The sequence below is a fragment of the Oryctolagus cuniculus genome, chromosome 2 (genome assembly GCF_964237555.1).
Source record: "Oryctolagus cuniculus chromosome 2, mOryCun1.1, whole genome shotgun sequence".
Lineage (NCBI taxonomy): Eukaryota > Metazoa > Chordata > Mammalia > Lagomorpha > Leporidae > Oryctolagus > Oryctolagus cuniculus.
The window spans coordinates 101965663-101979716 of NC_091433.1; the positions used below are offsets into that span (position 1 = coordinate 101965663).

The following is a 14054-nucleotide window of genomic DNA, read 5'->3' on the forward strand; positions in this document are numbered from 1 at the left end:
AATTAGTACCTGGGAGGGTTGAGTTAATGAAGTTCTCAGCCTGAGTGAGTACCATTGACTCTGTATCCATGGTTTTCACATCCATGGATCCAACCAACTGCAGATGGGAAATATTTGGAAAAAATATTATTATCTATATTGAATAGATTTTGCATTTGTACAATACACTGTAACAACTATTTACATAGTGTTTTCCTTGTATGAGGTACTGTAAGTAGTGTAGAGGTGATTTCACAGGCATGGTGTGCGTAGGTTCTATGCAAATTCTATGCAAATAAATGACCGGTGCACCTGTGCTGTTGGTATCCATTGGGGTCCTGGAAGAATTCCTCTGTCAATACCGAGGTCTGATTGTCCTTGGTGCATTATAATAATATTCAGAGGGTTCCATTAATTTTTTCTTTCTTTTTTTTTTTTTTTTTTTTTTTGACAGGCAGAGTGGACAGGGAGAGAGAGAGACAGAGAGAAAGGTCTTCCTTTGCCGTTGGTTTATCCTCCAATGGCCGGTGCATCGCGCTGATCCGAAGGCAGGAGCCAGGTGCTTCTCCTGGTCTCCCATGGGGTGCAGGGCCCAAGCACTTGGGCCATCCTCCACTGCACTCCCGGGCCATGGCAGAGAGCTGGCCTGGAAGAGGGGCAACCGGGACAGAGTCCAGCGCCCCGACCGCGACAGAACCTGGTGTGCCAGAGCCTCAAGGCGAAGGATTAGCCTATTGAGCCGCGGCGCCAGCCAGGTTCCATTAATTAATTACTGCATTAACCACTTAAGGTGAAAGAGTTTAAAAAAATGACTTGATAGTACAGGAAAATGTCCAGGATGTGTGCTTTAAAGCAATGTGATTGCTTCTTCTTCTTCTTTTTTAAAAGATTTAGCTATTTATTTGAAAGAGTTACAAAGAGAAGCAGAAGCAGAGAGAGAGAGAGAGAGAGAGAGAGGTCTTCTATCTGCTGGTTCACTCCCCAAAAGCCAACAATGGCTGGAGCTGCACAGATCCCAAGCCAGGAGCCAGGAGCTTCTTCCAGATCTCCCATGCAAGTGCAGGGGCCCAAGGAGTTGGGCCATCCTCATCTCTGCCCTAGCAGAGAGCTGCGTGGGAGGAGGAGCGGCCAGGACTTGAGCTAGTGCCCATATGGGATGCCAACACTGCAGGCGGTGGCTTTACCCACTTCGCCACAGCGTCGGCCCCTGTGATTGCTTCTTAAATAAAGAAAATAAAAAGCTAAATACTCTTATTCTCATTCTACACTTTGCACCACAGAGTTGAAACATACCGTGGTCATACCATAGGAACAACCTACGTGTCACTGTCTCATATTCCCACCGAGAAAGCAAAGTTCATATTTTTGGTTTGGAGTTTTTCCAATTCTGTCACATGACTTTTAAGTACAGCATTAGGTGTAAAACCAGAAGTGGTAGAAGAAAAGCTTCAGACTATATTGCGTAATATGCCCCTGAAGGCGTAGTTAAAAGAATCCTGAGCCACAGGACCTTGGAATATATAACCCAATTATAATTGTATAGAAATATATAATTATATACTATAATTACAATGCAGAACACCAGGAATATAATCAAGTGTAGCATGTGTGTATTCTATTGGCAAAATTAAACTAACTCACCTAACCCCAAATTTCCATGTGGGTCAGTCTCTCACTTAATTGAATGAATCTTGTACTTTCATATTGCATGAAAAATGACAGGCGAGTTTCTGATGTAGGAATGTGGAGTGATCCTGCCAGTGGCGTGCACATTTGGTTTGGGAGTTATCGCGTCCCTGGGGCGCCGAAGCAGCGGCCCCTGAATGTTCCTTGTGGTCAGCCATGTGGCCTGGGAGTTGTCCTCTGGGTCCCTGCTCAACCCAGAAAGAGGACTTTGCTTGGAGGACACTCGTTCCTTGCTGTACTGAAAGGCGTACCTACGTTGGTCAGTTTGCCTCCCAGAGTATAGATTTCCCAGGAGCTTGCATGTTCTCTGTGGTGAGAGTAAGTCCAAACTGGGGCTTGGGGAGAAATCGAGTTTATTTCTTTGCAGCATTGGAAGAAAACAAGGACTGGCAGTGTAACAAGGTAGTTAAGCACTGCTCTCATTTATCCTGTGCCGTTGCTCAGCAAATCTTTCTTGAGAGATAAGGTTAAGCTGCCTAGCGTGGTCAGTGTGTATTTCTAAATACTGTTTTCTTCATTGGTACGGACAGTGTCTAGGGTGGGGAAAATGGTGACTGTATGTGGGCCCCGTGGCTTGTGGTTGCAGAATGGGAGATGGATACTGCAACCAGGAGAACCTCCCGGTCACAAACGTGGTGAGCACACAGGTGTTCAGGTAAGTGATGCCTCTGGGTAAGACTGGACTGGAACCCGAAGGCCATCAAGCCTGCTCGCTCTCTCTCTCTCTCTCTCTCGAACCCAAAGGCCATCAAGCCTGTTCTCTCTCTCTCTGTCTCTCTCGAACCCGAAGGCCATCAAGCCTGTTCTCTCTCTCTCTCTCTCTCTCTCCGCATTTACTTTCTTGTGACAGTGTTCCTGCTGCTCCATGTATACTTACTTAACAAATTCCGTCAACTTCGGGGCCGACGTTGTGGCATAGGGTGTAAAACCACCATCTGTGACGCCGGCTTGGACCAGTTTGAGTCCTGGCTGCTCCACTTCCAATCCAGCTCCCTGCTAATGGCCTAGGAAAAGCAGTGGAGGATGGCCCAAGTGCTTGGGCCCCTGTACTCACATGGAGACCAAGATGAAGCTCCTGGCTCCTGGCTTCAGCCTGGCCCAGCCCTGGTCACTGCAGCCACGTTGGGAAAGGAATCAGCAGATGAAAGATCTGTCTGTCTCTGTCTGTCCCTGAAACTCTGCCTTTCAAATAAATAAATACTTAAAAAATAGATTCCATCAACTTCAAGTACAAAAGATTATGGCAGAATAATATCCCCCAAGTACCTTCTGAGAGCTCAGAGAAGCAAGCATGCCCCCAGCTTGCAAATTAAATATGGTAGAAGAGATTTTCCTAACACATGCAAAACCGGCCAGGGGAATGCCTTTCCCTGATAATCCCTAAGCCAGAAGTGCACAGTAGCAGGTGCAATTCGCTGGGAGGGAAGAGCACTAAAAAGGACGTCGTTCTCAGCTTCTCCCGTCTATCACGTATTTTTCCCTCAAAAAGACTGGAGACCTGAGCTCCGTTTTCATTACTTTCTGAACATGCCTGTGTGCGTCCTGCGTGTCTTGTGCCCACGTGGTGTGGTGGGCCCTGGGTCCAGAGGTCAGACTTACTCTGGCTAGGAGGCAGTGAGTTCACCAGCGTGTTTTCTTGACCACTGTGAAGATGGCTGCGTGGAAAAATTAACGAAATCCTCTGCCAATGCCACCTGCGCAAATAGATCTTGGATGTACAGTTTGATGGATTTCCGTAAGCCACACATTTCTGGTGTAACTAGCTGATCAAGAAATACATTATTACTAGCACCCGAGAAACCCTGCTTGTGCCCCTTCTCGGTCACTGTCTCCACCCAAGAGTAACCACTCTCCCGATTCCCTAAGAGAATAGACTACATTAGTGTCACCAGCTCACATTAAAGTTTAAACAAAATAACTTTTAAACAATTTAGTCTATTTTTCTAGAATTAAGGCAAAGGTACCCAGGAAAGAGACACTGATGTGCTGTTAAAGTACAAATGGTTGATATTTGTTCAGCACGGAAACTTTCAGGCTGTGTGAAGTGTGTTTTGGTATTAAGAACTCTGCATTGAGTAGCATAAAATTGTTGAGTGCTGTAGATCATTCTTTCAATCGACTACAACCACAGAATCAAAAATGTATTGTAAAATATATTGAAAGCTAGTACATTATGCTCTAAATCTTGAAGACATTTTTATATATGTCAGTTTATTAAAATAATGCTGGACATATAATATTTATAAGGAAAACACTTCAAAACTGAAATTTACTTGACTAATGGAATTTAATTTCATTTGCTTTACTAAAGGAATTTACTTTCATTTGGCAAATTCTGATGTGTGAATTTGAATAATTTAATATTGCAGTGGACACTGACAAATGGATGGTTCTAGAAGCTGCTTTACATAATACACTCTCTTGGGAGATGTTTTAGAAGAATTCTTTCACAGAAAAAGCCAGCATGACATGCAAGATTAACGTCATACAGATTCTTAGGGATTTTTGTCCTCATAGATCTATTGTACCTGTATGCTGAAATTTGAAATAATGAAAATCTGAAAACCCAGCCTAGGCCTGTCCCATAGCTCACTGGTTGCCTGGCTTGTAATTGGAGTGTGCTGGGCCAGCATACTTAACACCAAAGCATAAAAACCAATAGAGCAGGCGCCGCGGCTCACTAGGCTAATCCTCCGCCTTGCGGCGCCGGCACACTGGGTTCTAGTCCCGGTTGGGGTGCCGGATTCTGTGCTGGTTGCCCCTCTTCCAGGCCAGCTCTCTGCTGTGGCCCGGGAGTACAGTGGAGGATGGCCCAAGTACTTGGGCCCTGCACCCCATGGGAGACCAGGATAAGTACCTGGCTCCTGCCATCGGATAAGCATGGTGCGCCGGCCGCAGCGTGCCAACCGCGGCGGCCATTGGAGGGTGAACCAACGGCAAAAGGAAGACCTTTCTCTCTTTCTCTCTCTGTCACTGTCCACTCTGCCTGTCAAAAATAAAAAAATAAAATAAATAAAAAAAAATAAAAACCAATAGAAAGGTAGAGCGATCACCTAAAATTCAGTGGCAAGAAAGAAGAAGGCCGGCGTTTTGCGGCGTTTTGATGCAGTGGGTTAAGCCATTGCTTGTGCTGCTGGCATCCCATACTGGAGCAGCAGTTCAAGTCCCAGCCACTCCACTTCTGATGCACATTCCTGGGAAGGCAGTAGAAGATGGCCCGAGTGCTTGGGCACTGCCATCTAGGCGGGAGACCTGCACGGAGTTCCAAACTCCTGGTCTCTCTCTGTCCAACAGACAACTCTTAAAAGAAAAAGAGAGAACACAAATGCGAAGTAAAGAAGTGAAAAGGACGACAGGTAGACTGCTTAATAAAGATCAGATGTACTCAGATTGTGTTATAGACATTCAGGGTTTTCCTGAAGCCAAAGAAGTCCGCTCACATCCCACGCCATTTGGTTTGGAGCAGCGTGTTTGGTAGCCAAAACTTTCACAGCATCAAGGCTCCTGTGTTTGGGTTTCTGTCCCTTGAAGAGGAGGCTGCCTCTGTTATTTGCTACTGCAAGCCCTGGCTTCCCAGCTGTGCGCCTTGGGCGCGTGCTATTTAACTGGCTTGCAAATCTGTTGAGGATGTCACCTGTGCTTTTCCACAGACTCTCCTGTAATGGGGACAGTGACATTTACAGCTTCTGGAGGACAGCGTGTTTCTTGGGCTTCGGCTTCCAGAGAGTGTGATACTGTTTTTAAAGGAAACATTGAGTGGAAGCCGCGCACTGTTGCTGCCGAAGGAGCTTGGTGCATTCATTTGGTGAGCGCCTGTCCACTTTGCCGTCCTCTGCACATCTTTCTGTTCTCCACATTGGCAGCCATCTTTGCAGACCCTCAGCATGATTCCCTGGCGTCCCCTCTGACGCTGGTGCCCCCTTGTACACAGAACTCCATCTGCAGGTGTTGGGATGTTGTGTGCTGCTGACTTGGGGCCCAGCGCCCAGTGCCTACTTCCGCACATCCATCCACTTTCAGAATGAAGACTGTCAATAACCTGGGTCTCTCTCGTGCTCTCCCCTGCCTACTTCCCAGTCCAGCCCCCCACAGTTCCAGTTACAAGCCACACACACACACACACACACACACACAGAGAAGCATTATAATTCCACCTTCCCATTGCTGCACTTTATTTTTTAAAATTTTTTTAAAGATTTATTTTATTTATTTGAAAGATAGAGTTATAGAGAGAGGTAGAGACAGAGAGAGAAGTCTTCCATCCAATGGTTCACTCCTTAGATGGCCGCAACAGCCAGAGCTGAGCCGATCCGAAGCCAGGAGCCAGGAGCTTCTTCCGGGTCTCCCATGTGGGTGCAGGGGCCCAAGGACTTGGGCCATCTTCCACTTCTTTCCCAGGCCATAGCAGAGAGCTGGATTGGAAGAGGAGCAGCCGCGACTAGAACCGTTGCCAATATGGGATGCAGGTGCTGCAGGCCAGGGATTTAACCCACTGCGCCACAGTGCCTGCCCCTGCTGCACTTTAGATAATGGACTCTGCTCGCCCCTCACCCCTGAAAAATCAGGAGCTCCTTACTGGTAGCCTTGGGACTGTATCCAGCTTCTTAGCCCATAGTTTAGTGCTGCCTGCAGTAAATTCTTCAGAAATGCATGTTGAATGAATGGAGTTGAAGGGATGGCTGTCTACTCTCTGAACCTAATTTTTTTTAAAAATAAAAGCAAGTAGACAGGATTATTGTACTTGTTCTTCAAGTTGAATTTCCATGAAGGTAGCTCCACAAATATTAGCCATCCACTTTTTAAATTTATTTATTATTTATTTATTTATGCAACTTTTATATTGTTGTGGCTCCCCCCCACAACCTCCCTCCCTACCGCGGCCCTCCCCTCTCCCACTCCCTCTCCCATCCCGCCCTTCATCAAGTTTCATTTTCAATTACCTTCATATACAGAAGATCAACTTAGTATATACTAAGCAAGGATTTCAACAGGCTAACCTCAAACAACCGCACAAGGTATAGGGTATTGTTTGACTAGTAGTGTTGTTTTTAAGTTTCATAGTAAAACACGTTAAGGACAGAGATCCTACGTGGGGAGCCTGTACACAGTGACTCCCGGTGTTGATTTGACAATTGGCACTCTTATTTATGACATCAGCAATCACCCGATAGCCATCCACTTTTAAACGACACCCTAAGGGACAGGGGTCATGTGCCAAGGGGGCCATTCTGTACACACACTCTCTAATCCTGGAGAATCCCGGTTGATCACTTTGGAGAAACACATTCACTAGCAATGCTGATTTTTGTGGCACTTTTTTTTTTTTAAGATTTATTTATTTATTTGAAAGGCAGAGTTACACAGAGAGAGAAGGAGAGGCAGGGAGAGAGAGAGAAAGGTCTTAACATCTGCTGGTTCACTCCCCAATTGGCCGCAACGGCCGGAGCTGGGCTTCTCTGAAGCCAGGAGCCAGGAGCTTCTTCCAGGTCTCCCACACAGGTGCAGGAGCCCAAGGCCCAAGAGAGAAAAGCTGAAATTCCCCACTTCTTTTCCTAGTGCTGACAAAGGTGGTTGGGTGTCTTTGTTCTTCAGGGAAGCATTCAGAAGGGAGGGACAATAATTAGTATATGAATTGGGTAGGAGGCCCATGGGGAATTTCTAAAAGCACTCTGACTGGGATTCACACATCCTAACAATTAGAACCCCATACATTATCTTGCACCTGCTGTGACAATAGAGCTGCCTCTGAGCAAATGGGCCCACCGTGTAGCTAGTGAGCCACATTTTTCTACCTGCCCAAATATCATTTATGAATAGATGGTTAAAATTTGGGAAAGGCAACTGTAGACCAGGAGAAGTATAGGATGTCAGCTGTTCATGAAGAATTATAAATGCAGCACCTTGACCCTCCGTTCAGTCCAGCCTCACTGCGGGAGGCTGCAGGAGGTCCTGCGCCAGCTCTTGCCTGTGTGTGTCAGGTGCAGGGCGGTGACCTCATTCTGCCATTGCTCCCTGCAGGAGTAGGCCACAGGGCTGAGGGACACCTTCTGAGGACGGGGACAAGGTTCAGCGTGCACCTGCAGTCATTACAGTAGATGTGGATCTTCCTGGGCTCACCTCCTCCTGGGTACTGAGCACTGTGCGTTAGCCTCCAGCATCTGTGAAGAGAATTTTGTTTTATTGGTCTTGTTTTTGTTGTTGTTGTTGTTGAAATTTTTTAGTCTTCCAAAAGATTAGGTTAAAGCTGAGGGAGGGGCCTGAGCTGTGGCTTAGAGGGTAAAGCCACCACCTGCAGAGCCGGCATCCCATGTAGGCACCAGTTCTAGTCCCAGCTGCTCCACTTCAGATCCAGCTCTCTGCTGTGGCCTGGGAAAGCAGTAGAAGATGGCCCAAGTCCTTGGGAACCTGCACCCATGTGGGAGACCCTGAAGAAGCTCCTGGCTCCTGGCTTCAGAGCAGCCCAGCTCTGGCCATTGGGGCTAATTGGGGAGTGAACAAGTGGATGGAAGACCTCTCTCTCTCTCTCTCTGCCTCTCCTCTCTCTGTGTAACTCTGCCTTTCAAATAAATAAATAAATCTTAAAAAAAAAAAAGCTGAGGGCATGAGGCCAGCATTGTGGCACAGGAGGATAAGGCACACAGGATAAGCCACCACTTGCTACAAAAGCATCCCTGTGTCGGAGCACCAGTTCGCATCCCAGCTGCTCTACCTCACATCCAGCTCCCTGCTCATGTGCCTGGAAAAGCAACAGATGAGGACCCAAGTGCTTGGGCCCCTGACCCCGTGGGAGACCCCATGGGAGACCCCAGTGGAGTTCCTAGCTCCTTACTTCATTCTGGCCATTTGGGGAGTACACCAGTGAATGGAAGATCTTTCTCTGTCTCTGTCACTCTGCCTGTCAAATAAGTAAATAAATCTTTAAAAACAAAAGCTGAGGGCATGCCTGGGACATGTCAGTTAATTTAAAGGGCCTTTTTACCCAAAGTAGAACAGAAATTAGAATGTCAGGTATAGTTGAAGTTAGGGACACTCGGTGATTTTCAGTGGTAAATCAAACGTTGCAGGGATGCCATGAAAGTTTATGAACTGGAGTTTAAAACAAAGGAAAAGCGTGTGTGGAGCCCTTGGATGGACAATTTCACTGCTCTACTTGTGCATGCCTTAGATACCAGGGACAGCAAGGAGTGAGGAGAGAAGGGTGGAATTCACTGCACCCCAGGGAAATACTCGTGCACTGCTCTCATAGTCACGTTAAGTGGATATTAATGGCTTCATGCACCTTGGCTCTTTGTGGCTATGGGTGTGGCCTAGGGCACTCCGGAAGTTCTTCTCTCTGGTTGTGGAGGGGAACCCACAAGGAAGGCGGCCTTGGTTCTTGTCTCATACAGAAGAGTTTCCAAGCAGACAGGACAGTGAACAAAGCAAGATTTATTTAAGTCAGAAACCTGCCGCAGCATCAGAAGAGGGTCTCCAAGGGAGAAAAAACAGAGAAACTGGTCACAGAGGAGTCTTGTTTTTCTTTTTTTACTTGAAAGGCAGTTACAGAGAGGCAGAGACCAAGAGAGAGAGAGAGAGAGAGAGAGAGGTCTTCTATCCATTGGTTCATTCCCCAAATGGCCACAACAGCTGGAGCTGGGATGATCCGAAGCCAGGAGCCAGGAGCTTCTTCCAGGTCTCCCACACAGGTGCAGTGGCCAAGCACTTGGGCCATCTTCTGCTTTCCCAGGCCATAGCAGGGAGCTGGATTGGAAGTGGAGCAGCCAAGACTCAAACCAGTGCCCATATGGGATGCCAGCACTGCAGGTGGCAACTTTACCTGCTATGCCACAGCACTGGCCCCAAAGAGGGGGTATTTTAAGCACAAGTTGAGGGTGGGGAGCAGATTAATAACAAGCAATGAGGGGGCAGAGGCAAAACTCATCAGAGGGTCTGAATTGCAATCCTACCTAGCCCGCTCATGATACGACAACAACAAGCAACAAAAAAACATGAGAAGGGGCCGGTGCTGTGGCATAGCAGGAGAAGCTGCCACCTGTGGGGCTGGCATCCCATATGGGCGCTGGTTCATATACTGGCTGCTCCACTTCTGATCCAGCTCTCTGGTATGGCCTGGGATAGCAGTAGAAGATTGCCCACGTCCTTGGGCCCCTGCACCCACATGGGAGACCCAGAAGAAGCTCCTGGCTCCTGGCTTTGGATCAGCCCAGCTCTGGCCGTTGCGGCCATCTGGGGAGTGGAACAGTGGATGGAAGACCTTTATCCCTCTCTCTCTCTCTGCATCTCCTTCTCTCTGTGTGTAACTCTGACTTTCAAATAAATAAAGAAACCTTTAAAAAAAATCAGAAATAAGGGAAGACTACTCCCTTGCAATTCTCAGGATAAAACTAGAAGCTCTAAAGGGCGAAACAGGCACTTATGTCTCACCGGGGCAGCTTCTGGGGAGAAGCCAGCATTTTGTCCACTTTAACATGGACTCCCCCTTTCCTCATCCTACGAGGGACCTGACCCGTCTATTAGCCCATCCAAGTCCTCACATGGTGTTCCCACCACCAGCCAGGGCCTGTCTGGTCTCTGCAGGACAAGCACATGGCCCACAAGGGCCAAAGGTTATTGTCTTCATGTGAAACCTTGATCTTCTGTTAAGAGCTGGGTGGATGTTGCTGTTATTTGGGGTAATACATTAAAATGTGAAATTCAGTAGAAATTATGCTGTTTCTTGATGATGCCATCTGAATAGGGTTTTCATTGCCAGTTGGTTCTCTGCACTTTTTAATTATGTTGTTGTCTTCAACAAGGTTTTTGATAATTGATATGGTTGGAAAAGTCCCAGAATGTTGGTGCAGCCAGGAAGGCCTTTCCCTGTGCTAAAACCAACCCGTCAACATCAGAGTTGTACTCTTTAGGAAACCTCCAATCCCTGGGCGCTGGAACAGGTTTCAAGAAAACCCCAAGTTTCAGGGAGTGAACTTGGCCAGGTGTCCTTTCAACCGCTGGTTCCATCTATTTTGCTTATTTCTTAGATTTTCTTTCGTTTTTTTTTAAAAACTAGTTGTGGGCCGGCGCCGCGGCTCACTAGGCTAATCCTCCGCCTTGCGGCGCCGGCACACCGGGTTCTAGTCCCGGTTGGGGCGCCGGATTCTGTCCCGGTTGCCCCTTTTCCAGGCCAGCTCTCTGCTGTGGCCAGGGAGTGCAGTGGAGGATGGCCCAGGTGCTTGGGCCCTGCACCCCATGGGAGACCAGGAAAAGCACCTGGCTCCTGGCTCCTGCCATCGGATCAGCGCGGTGCGCCGGCCGCAGCGCGCCGGCCGCGGCGGCCATTGGAGGGTGAACCAACGGCAAAGGAAGACCTTTCTCTCTGTCTCTCTCTCTCACTGTCCACTCTGCCTGTCAAAAAAAAAAAAAAAAAAACAAAAAAAAAAAAACACTAGTTGTGATTCCTTGGGAAGGCTTACATCCAACAAATAAAAGTAAATACAATTTTGTGGCTTCCTAGAACACTGATAATAAATGATAGGGCTCTACCAAGGAGTGCCGGATTTGCTTGTTTGCATTTCATGAATATCCGAGGTAATTGGAAATTCCAGTGGGCCCTCTGAGTGAATTGCTATTAAACATTCAATTTACACACCCAAACAGATGTCTTTGTTCTCTTCCAGAAAGAAAGGCCTCCTGGTGCTCTGGGCAGGCAAGGCTGGGGCCCTGCTGGGCAATAGTGCCAGGGCCCAGGCCTCTCTCTCCCAGGGAAAAGTGGGGGACCCAGGGTGGGGGTGTCACTCTGGGGGCAGAGGAATTGCTGGCTGCAGTGGCTAGGCTGACAACGCCCCCAGGGACTGCCTGGTTCCTAAGTAAATAAATAAATGAATGAGGCCTCCCCTCAGCAGCCAGCTACGGAGACCTCAGCTGTGTTCTGGTGTTGCTCTGTCGCAGCAGGTGAAGCAGGAAACTTCTCCACAGTGCTGGGGCCCGAGGACTTGGGCCATCTCCCTGCTTTCCCAGGCCATAGCAGAGAGCTGGTAGGTTGCCCCCTCATTACACTCGCCACCAATAAATACCCCAAGGACTCTCTCACTCGGGCTTAAAGGTCCAGGGTCTCCTGGGGCCAGGGCCCTCAGTTCTGTCCTGCTTTCTGTCCAGAGGGGACAAGGCCTGAGCTGACCTGGAGCAGGACACCTGTGCAGGTGTGAAGGAGAGAGGCAAGGGAGGGAGGGAGGGAGGATCTCCTTTCTCTCCAATCAGCCTTGGAGCTGGAGTCACCGAAGTGAGGCCTCCCCATCAGTCAAGTTAATGAGGATGACTTGAAAGTCCTTTCTTCCCTCCGCAGTGTTCTTTCCAGTTCTGGTAGGGCCTGACTGACTGCTTGGAGGCCCCCTGCTGCCCAGAGAGAGCCCATGCCATGGGAGGGGGCCTCTGCACCTGCTAAACTGTCGGCCCTGACCTCCCCTCACCCCTGGGTGGGGCAGCCCCCTTCCCACCCCAAGGGGATCGCTCTGTGCACTTACTGGGACTTGGGAGGAGTGGCCGTGGTGGGGAGTACAGGGCAGATGAAAGGAGATACAGGTATGTTTTCTGCTTGCTGCAGGAAACTAACATTGGCCCCAGCCTGGGTCTTCTCAATGTATCCCAAGGAGAGAGGCAAGCTCCGTGCCCACAAAAGCCGCCAGAGTCCTGGCCTCCTGCCTCTTCCTGGTGGGTTGGCTGCACCTGTTGGAAAGGCGCCCTTCTCTTCCTGAAAGAGGTGTCTAGTGAGTTCACAGCTCTCTCCCAGCCTTCCCCGGCTCTGCAGTATCTCCTGGGGCACACATCTTGCACCCCAAACCCCCTCCAACCTGATCCTTCCCACCAAACACTCTTACCTAACTTACCTTTGTTTTTCCAGGGGCTAGCACATTCTTTCCCTAGCTGTTTGCTGAACCAAAGGAACTTCTTTCATTTGCTCCCTGCCATCTACTTTCATTTTACCCCTAACTCATTGCAAAATATAATGGTGCTCCTTCAATGAATAATGAATTTAATAAGGTTTAATATTATTAGTATTATTATTATTATTGCACTCCCTGATTCATGCTCTCCGGACACCATTAACACATTTGGGAGCAGATACTTAAAGAAGAAAGGCACCCTCTGAGGTTAGAAATTTCCTTAAGGACAGAAACAGATCGGCTCAGTATCATTGTCTCCTAAGCCACAAACGCTACACAGGTCCCGGGTCGATGACATTTCCTGCTGGATTCTCTGCTCCATTGTCTCCGGTTAGTAGCTCCCCTTCCACATCTTGTTCACCTCTCTCCTGCTCTGGTGTCCCAGCACATAGGAGCCCACCACGAGCACCAGGCAGCGCCGCAGGAGGCAGCCGTCTCTGCCTCGGGACTTGTGCACAGACATTTAGCTTATTATGGCCGGATCCAGAAATTTATGACCGATGAAAAGTTTATTCTCAGTGCAACCGAGGTCAGAATCGGACATTTAGTCTGAAATCCGGGTGGCACGGAGCTGCAGCGTGTGAAACGCGTTGTAAACTGCAGAGGGCAGCTTTGGAGAGATGGGGCCTTGGAGTCAATGGACTGGTCTCAGACTGCAGGATCTCCCCTTGGCCATTTGTGGGGAGAGTTGCTCTTTCTGCTCCTCCTCCTCTTTCTCCTCCGTCTTGTTCTGTTCTAACAAAGCAGAGAAAACCATCACTTAGGCATCAGTTCCTCCCTCTGTACAGTAAGAGTAAGTGGTGTGGTTCTTTCCTGAAAAAGAGCATTTTTAGTGCCAACAGCGCACCTGTACTGGGCTCAAGGGTAGCATCTGTTGCTCTTAGTGTTAGATGGGAATAGAATAGTCAGAGGGACGGAATTGGCCGCATGTCTTGCAAATGGTTTTGGCGGTTGCTGACACAGACCTGCTGAAGCGATGGAGGCTGGTTGGCTTGTTTTGCCTCTTGTATCACCTTCTTGCTCTTTCCTTTGAGGGGACTTTGAGCTGATGTAACTTACAAGCCAGATGGTGGTCTGGGGAGACTGTGAGGCAGAAAGAGGAGGGAGGCCTTGGCAGGGGGCTTACCTGACTTGCAGCCCCCTGAAGCAGCGGAACACACAGTATTTTAATCGGCTGCTTCTGGTGCACACATGGTGTCCAGAGAACAAGGCCTCTTTGAAACTGAAGGCTGCTTGGAGCCAAGTGCTCTTTCCTGGTCCCTCCTTCTTCTAAAAATTAGACCTGCCTGGAAGGATAGCCAAGGGCCAGAGAGGTAATTAAGGACGTGGTGAAATGCACACAGACTCTGAAGTCACATGAAACTCATCATCTTTTTGCTTTCATTAAGGCTTGTAGAAATGACTTAGCCATCCTTGTCTGTGAGCCGGTGGACGTTGGTGCTGTACCTTCTGCAGCTGAGTTAGATGTTC

The 14054-nt window shown here is 48.5% G+C and overlaps 1 protein-coding gene across 11 annotated transcripts in view; it reads left to right on the plus strand.

The window, feature by feature from the left end:
- ST6GAL2 (ST6 beta-galactoside alpha-2,6-sialyltransferase 2) overlaps positions 1 to 14054 on the plus strand; it is a 76127-nt gene that overhangs the window by 6882 nt on the left and 55191 nt on the right. Inside the window, exon 2 of one of the 11 annotated variants that reach the window (XM_070068693.1) lies at positions 5316 to 5470. The exons of the other annotated variants lie outside the window; for them this stretch is intronic. The gene's annotated coding sequence lies outside the window, so the exon portion shown is untranslated. The remainder of the gene's footprint in view (positions 1 to 5315; positions 5471 to 14054) is intronic. 11 annotated transcript variants of the gene reach the window in all.